Here is an 8,520-nt window from a genome sequence, read left to right as displayed (position 1 = left end):
CTGAGATAATTAGCACCCTCTCCCAGTAACTCACCCACTCCTGAGATAACAGCATTAATCTAATCACCTGTTAAAAGACTCCACTTCCCAATACTGTTATGTTGGTAATTAAATTTCAACATGAGTTTGCAGGGGAGCACTTCCTAATATGATTTCTTTTACTATCTCATTCCCATCTACCTCCCAGCTTTTTATCAGGTATCCTATGTGCTCTTGCCATGTTGAAATCTTTAGTTTTTACTGTATGCAGATTACTGCAGGGCCCTTTGCCCCATTCTGTTTTGAGACCAATCATTTTTAAGAGTTCAGTTTCAATTGGGATCAGCAATAGTCAAAATGAAACAGGCATTTTTACCACCGAGAAAGTGACAGTCAATTCCCCACCCTTCTTCCTAACTCCTCAAACCACCTTCTCATTTCTGTCTGCATAGATTTGCTTTTGTCTGTTCTTGGATGTCATACAGATGGCATCAAACTGTAAGTATTTCTTCATGTATAGCCTCCTTTGCACAACATAATGCTTGTGAGATTCACACACACTGGTGTGTGTATCAGTAGTTTGTTCTTATTGCTGAGAAGCAGTCTATGATATGGATGTGCCAAGATTTGTTTATCCATTTTCTGTTGATGAACATTTGGATTATAATTGAGGCTGCTGTGAACATTCTCGTACAAGTTTTTGGTTTGGGGACACGTTTTCATTTCTTTTGGATAAGTGCCTAGGTAAATAATTGCTGAGTTATAGGGTAAATGTATGTTTAATTTTATAAGAAACTGGAACCGTTCTTCAAAGTGGTTAAGCCATTTCCACTCTCACCAGCATTGTATGGGAGTTCCAGTTGCTCTACAGCCTCAGCATTTGGTAATGTCAGTCTTTTATATTTGTAGCCATTCTGGTGGGTGTGGAATGGCTTTTCTCCTTTTCTATTTGCCAACTCCTATTCATCCTTCAAGCCTGCTCAGAAACCATCTTTTCTAGGTAGCTTTCTTGATTTACTTTGTGTTCCTTACAGACCTGTCAAGCCTTTGTGTTGCCTTTTTTTTTTTTTTTTTTTTTTTTTTTGAGACAGGGTCTCACTGTTACTCAGGCTGCAGTTCAGTGGTGAGATCGTAGCTCACAGCAGACTCAACCTTCTGGGCTCAAGTGATCCTCCAGCCTCAGCCTCCTGAGTAGTTGGGACTATAGGTGCGTACTACCATGCCCGGCTAATTTTTTATTTTTTGTAGAAACAGGGTCTCTTGTTTCCCAGGCTAGTCTTGAACTCCCAGTCTCAAGTGATCCTCCCAGTTTAGCCTCCCAAAGTGTTGGGATTACAGGCGTGAGCCACTGTACCCGACCTTAGTTTTGTGTTGAACTTGCATTATCTGTTAAACTGTCTCTTTCCTTCACAGAACCATGAACCATGAACACAAGGGCATGTTCTTTAAATATCTTTGTTCCTTTCTGTGCCTATCAACGTGCCTGACCTATGGGTAAAAGCACCAAAAAAGCCTGATAAATGAATGAGGGGTAGAGATGGAGGTAATAGTTGGTTGTTGGTATTGAAATATCGGCATTTCTGATTCTTTTAAATGGGAATTTCAAGAGGCATTTAGGTTAAGCTGTATAAAAATGTGATCAGTATATTGATTAATGGTGTCCAATACCACCTTGCATGGTTTTGATGTCTATCCTGGTCCTCAAATATTTTAGCAAACAACATTGATCACAGCATTAGAGTTTATTTTGTTTGAATCCTGAAAAGAAAAGAGGGAGAAAATGAAACTTGGTAGCTGTGGTCCACAGCACATAAAACACTGGCTAGTTGTGGCTTTTATATGGAATCGTTTCTAAGAAAAATTTAACCCCCATAATGACATTTCCGCCAGGACCTGAGCATGCAAATTGGAGGAGGGTGGCTTTGGCCGGGGGGTGGTGGCAGCAGCTTCTGTTCCATCTTCATGGTGATTGCTACCATCCTTGAGTTCAGCGTGTTGAATTTATGTCAGTCTAAGTCTACCCCCACTGAACTCTAATATTCTCTCTTTAGCCAACTTCTACTCACTCCCCCATGTTTTTCAAGACTCCACTCAGATACCAGCTACTTCAAGAAGATCCTGGAAGGGGGAGTCCTTGCCTTGTACCTGATTCAGGGCCCTGAATATGGTTGCAGCCTAAATATTGGCTGACTAAGTTTCAAGTGGATAGGATCCTACAGTGTCTCCACATCTACTGCGTAAGTGAGATTGATATTGAGGGCCTGGGGTGTTAAGACAGCAAAGATCAAGAGGATACCATGTCCTCCCTGACATTATTCCCAGACAGGCTCACTGGCCTGGCCTTTTAGAGAGCACAGCCCTGACCTGCCTCAACTCACTGTGTGAAGGGAAGGGGATTAACGAGGAGAGCCTTACCCTCTTATTTTGCTGTATTTCTTAAAACATTACAGTTCAAAATTCCAGAATCTTCTGTGGAAGAAGAAAGTCCCATTAGATGTTCCACTGCTGTATCCTCACTGCTCAGACACTCAGGCCCTCTCCATCTCCCACTACATTGTTTCCCAAAGTTGTACACAAGATGGTTTGGGTGGTACACGGAGAGACTCATTAGGTTAATATCAACCATCTTATGGTAAATCAGAAAAAAATTTTAACTGGTACATGTAACCCAGAATTTCTAAGATACTATTTCATAAGATAAAGCTATATGGGTTTAAGATAAAAAGAAAGAGAAATTGACTTAAAGAAAACCATGAATAATAGCATGGGGGAGGGGGTTATTGGATATGGGAAAAAAATAGTGAAGATGATATTGAATGTTAAAACTTTAGAAATCACTGGGCTAGCCCAACATGTACATGCTGACCATGTACAGAGGAGACAAGGCATTGATTGAAATCACTAGCCCTTTATCTATTAAAATTCCCACCCAGAGTCAAGGAACCAAAATCTTGAGACACAGTGCTCTATTGCCCTGGCTTGCATGGTTCAGCCCCTTTTCAACCCGAAGAGTTTGCATTCATTGGCATCTGCATTTGAAAATTTGTCTAGGCCGGGCGCGGTGGCTCAAGCCTGTAATCCTAGCACTTTGGGAGGCCGAGACGGGTGGATCACGAGGTCAGGAGATCGAGACCATCCTGGCTAACGCGGTGAAACCCCGTCTCTACTAAAAAAATACAAAAAACTAGCTGGGCGATGTGGCGGACGCCTGTAGTCCCAGCTACTCGGGAGGCTGAGGCAGGAGAATGGCGTGAACCCGGGAGGCGGAGCTTGCAGTGAGCTGAGATCCGGCCACTGCACTCCAGCCTGGGCGACAGAGCGAGACTCCGTCTCAAAAAAAAAAAAAAAAAAAAGAAAATTTGTCTAAGAGGAGCAACTGAGCTTCATGGATGGGTTTAGTACAGATCCAATCTCCAGGCCACTGGCTGTGGCTCCATGTTCCTGAGGCTAAGAGAACTTTGGGAGATGGAAATAAAATGTTGTCTCCCCAAGGCACAGAGGACATATGATGCTTCCAGGAAAAGTAAAAATATGAATCTTGGGATTCCATAGTGTGAATCTGCCTGAGCTAGAGGTTGTGAAGGAATCTTATTTCCATCCAGCTAGTCAAGCCCTGTTTTCCTATAGAGAATTCAGTGGCAAGGTCTCTCACTGTTGCCTTGGGTCTTGGTTACAGCCCTGTTTTCTTCTCACCCTCCCACCCTCACCTCTTCATTTCAAAGTGGTTCAAGACAAAGGTCAAAAGAATTGGAATTACTTGAATAGGCCAAGGGATCCCAACTGTTGGGGGTGGGGGGATGCCTCTGAAACACACTGTATTAGTCCATTTTCATGCTGCTGATAAAGACATACCCGAGACTGGGTAAATTATAAAGAAAAAGAGGTTTAATGGCCCACAGTTCCATGTGGCTGGGGAGGCCTCACAATCATGGCGGAAGGCAAAAGGCACATCTTACATGGCAGCAGACAAAGAAAGAATAAGAGCCAAGTGAAAGGGGTTTCCCCTTATAAAACCATCAGATCTCGTGAGACTTATTCACCACCATGAGAACAGTATGGGGGAAACCACCCCCATGATTCAGTTATCTCCCACCGGATCCCTCCCACAACATGTGGGAATTATGGGAGCTACAGTTCAAGATGAGGTTTGGGTGGGGACACAGTCAATCCATATCACACACTTTCCTTTCAATATTCCAAAAATGTTCCAATGAATGGCAGAGGCCTAAGTCCAGGAATATCAGTCTCTTTACAAAAACTATACTGTCACATGCCATGTTGTATTTCTTCTTTTGCAGGGAATAAATTAGGAAACAATTTGTAGATGTAGTAGAATTCCATATTGCTGCTGAGTGATAAGTAGGATTTTGTCTTAGTTCATTTGGGCTGCTACAACAAAATATAAACTGAGTAACTTATAAAGAACAGAAATTTAGGCCAGGCACAGTGGTTCACACCTGTAATTCCAGCACTTTGGGAGGCTGAGGCGGGTGGATCACCTGAGGTCAGGAGTTCAAGACTAGCCTGGCCAACATGGAGAAACCCCATCTCTACTGAAAAAACAAAATTAGCCGGGCGTGGTGGCACATACCTGTAATCCCAACCACTCAGGAGGCTGAGGCAGGAGAATCACTTGCAAACAGGAGGCAGAGATTGTGGTGAGCCGAGATCGCGCCATTGCACTCCAGCCTGGGCAACAAGAGCGAAGCTCCATCTAAAAAATAAATAAATAAATAAAAGAACAGAAATTTGTTTTTCACAGTTCAGACGTCCAAGATCAAGGTGCCAGCAGATGTGTCGTCTGGTAAGGGCCACTTCCTGGTTCATAGATGGCACCTTCTCACTGTGTCATCACATGGTGGAAGGGGCAGTGTAGCCCTCTGAGGCCTTTCTTACAAGGAGACTAATCTCATTTATAAGGACTCTGCCTCATGATCCAATCATCTCCCAAAGACCCCACCACTGATACCATCACATTGGTCATTAGGTTTTCAATATGTTAATGGTTGGGAAGAAGACAAATGTTCAGACCGTGGCAGATTTAAATAAGGAAAAGCAGTATCATCTAGGAGATGGAGGCGTGGCGAGGTTGCATAAAGTCAAAGTCAGAAGGGTTGTCACCAGTTGTTGAGGCTGATCAGCCCACCCACAAAAATGAGGCTTTCTCGATTTTAAAAGAAGCCTAAATTCACCTGATTGGGGAAAAGCTACAAGATTTCATTTTCAAAAGAATAACATGTAGGGAACAACATATTTGTCCCAAAGGTTTGTTCCTACTGTCTGTGGAGGGCACGTTAGTGCGATGGGGCTTTGGTCTTGTATGTGTTTGGCCCCTGTCGTAGTCTGTTCTCATGCTGCTAATAAAGATACACTCAAGACTAGGTAGTTCGTAAAGAAAAGAGGTTTAATGGGCTGACAGTTCCACATGGCTAGGGAGGCCTCACAATCATGGCAAAAAGTGAAGGAAGAAAGAAGGCACATCTTATGTGGTGGCAGGCAAGAGGGCACGTCCAGGAGAACTGTCTTTTAGAAAACCATCAGGTCTCATGAGACTTATTCACCATCATGAGAACAAAATGGGAAAAACTTGCCCCCATGATTCAATTACATCCCACCGGGTACCTCCCACAACACGTGGGGATTATGGGAGCTACAATTCAAGATGAGATTTGGGTGTGGACACAGTCAAACCATATAAGCCCCGAAGAGTCAACAGTCTTCTTGTATATGTACAGACATATTAAAATTTTTGTCATCTTTTCTATTTCAAAGACCAGAGGTGCCCAGTCTTTCACATTGAATTGCATCTCAAGTGTTGTTCTATAGAAGGAGGGACTCTGCTTTCATCTGGGTTTTTAGACCCATCAATAAAAAACTAGAAATTTACTTGTAACATGTTGAAAGAAAGAGGGATTCTTTCAGACCTCCTGGGCTTAGTCTTCCTCCATCTTCCTTTGGCAGGTAATAATCTAGTATGCTTCTCTAGGGGTGGGTCACAGGACTCTTGAAAACGTCATGTAATTTCCATGATTTCTCCTGGGCATGGAGCATGGAGTTGGGAAGACAGGGCAAGACTGGATGGTGACTGGGGCTTTGCAGAGGTCTTAATATTGAACAAAATGCGGCAGGAATGAAAATGCTCAAGGGTGCTGGAGGCTTCCAGTTTAATGAAAGTATGTAGCACTAGGTAGCAAGATATGTCTCAAGCAAATTATGTAAAGTTTGAAACTTTGGTATGACAAGTAAACTATAAAAAATGTTAAAAACAAGTGACAGCAGCCTAGAAGAATGCAAGAAAAAAGAAAACAGAAAACAGAGAACAAAGAGAAAACAAAATAATAAAATGGCAAATTTAAGCCTTAACATGTCCATAACTGTATTAAATGTAAATTGTCTAAATATACCACTTCAAGACAAAGGATGGTAGAGTGGATAAGAAATATGATCTAACTATAAGTAATACAATTCACGTAGAATGACATACATAGGTTGAAAATGAAAGTACTGAATTTAAAGTAAATGAAACCATACAGTATTCTCTGACCATAATGGTATCAAAACTAAAAATCAGTAACAGATAACAAGATTATCTTCAAAGATATTGGAAACCAAATGACGCACTTCTATATTTCCACCTCTCAGATGGGATGTATTAGAGAAATAAAACACATTGAACCAAATGGAAATGAAAATGCAACATATAATAATTTGTGAAATGAAGCTAAAACAGTGTTGAGAGGGATGGTTATAGCAAAGTGTTTACATTAGAAGAGAGGAAAAGTCTTAAATTAATGATCTAAACTCCTGCTTCCAGAAACTAGAAAAAAAGAATAGCAAAATAAACCAAAACAGCAGAAGGAAAGCTATAATAAAGAGGAGACATCAATAAAACTGAAAATACAAAAAGAGTGAGAATCAGTGAAACCAAAGCTATTTCTTTGAAATGCTCAAGAAAATTGAAAACTTCTAGACAAAGCGACAAAGAAAAAAAGACAAAAGATACAAATTATTAATATAATGAATGGGCCAGGGGAGATCCCCACAAATTCTGTAAACATTAAAATAAGGGACTATTACAAACAGCTCTACACACATAAATTTGATGTTAGATGAAATGGATGAATTCCTTGAAAAGTACCAACTACCAGAACTCGCCCAGTATGAAATAGATTATCTGAATATCCCTATAACTATTAAGAAAAATGAATTCATAATTGAAAATCTCCAGAAAAAGAAATCTCCAGATGGACTCACTGAAGAACTCTACCAAATACTTAAAGAAGAATTGATACTAATTACACAATCTCTCCAGAAAACAGAATAGAGGAGAACACGTCCTAACTCATTCTATGAAGCCAGTACTACCCTGATACCAAAACCAAAGACAGTACAGAAAACTGCAGAACAATGTCATGCATGAACATAGACAAAAAATCATTAACAAAATACTAGCAAATAGAATTCAACAATACATAAAAAGCATTATATACCATGATTAAGTGGAATTTGTCCTAGAGATACAAGGCTGGTTAAACATTTGAAAATCAATAAATGTAATCGATCATCTTAACATGCTAAAGAAGCAAAATCACAGAATCACATCAATTGATAAGGAAAAACTATCTGACAAACGCAACAGCCATTTATATAAAAACTCTCAGAAAACTAGGAATAGAGGGCAACTTCTTTAACATGGTTTTTAAAATCTACAAAAACCTACAGTTAACATCATAGTTAACGGCAAAAGACGGAATGCTTTTCCCCCAAGATGAGGGGCAAGACAAGGATGTCTGCCGTCAGTACTGCTATTCAACATAGTATTAAAAGTTCTAGCCAGCATGAAAAGTAAAGAAAAGGAAATGAAAGACATATGGATGAGAAATGAATAATTAAAACTGTCCCGATATGCAGATGGGCATAATTATCTACTTAGAAAATCCCAAGGAATTACACACAGTACTTCATAGAACTCATAAGTGAATTCAGTAAGGTGCAGTGCATAAGAGGAACATACAAAAAGTAATTTTTTCTCTATTCTACCCGTGGACACACAGAAACCAAAATTAAAAATACAATACCATCCACAATCACTAAAAAAAAAAAAAAAAAGAGAAAGAATTACTTAGGTGAAAATCTAACAAAGTATGCACCTGACTTGCATGCTGAAAGCTACAAAATGGTTATTAAATAAATAAAATAAGCACTTTAAGAAAAGGAGAGATATTCCATGTTCATGGATAAGGCTCATCGTAGGAACGATGTCAACTCTCCCCCAAGAATTTTGGACTTAACACAATTCCTATCAAAATGCCAGCCAGGACTTTTTTTTTTTTTTTTTTTTTTTTTTTTGTAGCTATGGACCAGATTAGTCTAAAATTTACATGGAAGGGTAAAGAAGCCGGAATAGCTAAAACAATTCCGAAAAAGAAGAGTGAAGTGGGAAGAATCTATCTGATATCAAGACTAGCTACAGTAATCAAGACGGTGTGCTACTGGCAGAGGATGAGAGACATACATTAAAAGAATAAAATAGAAGACCCA

The sequence above is a fragment of the Macaca thibetana genome, chromosome 3, assembly GCF_024542745.1.
Source record: "Macaca thibetana thibetana isolate TM-01 chromosome 3, ASM2454274v1, whole genome shotgun sequence".
In the NCBI taxonomy this organism is placed as follows: Eukaryota; Metazoa; Chordata; class Mammalia; order Primates; family Cercopithecidae; genus Macaca; species Macaca thibetana.
This window is presented reverse-complemented; position numbering follows the sequence as displayed.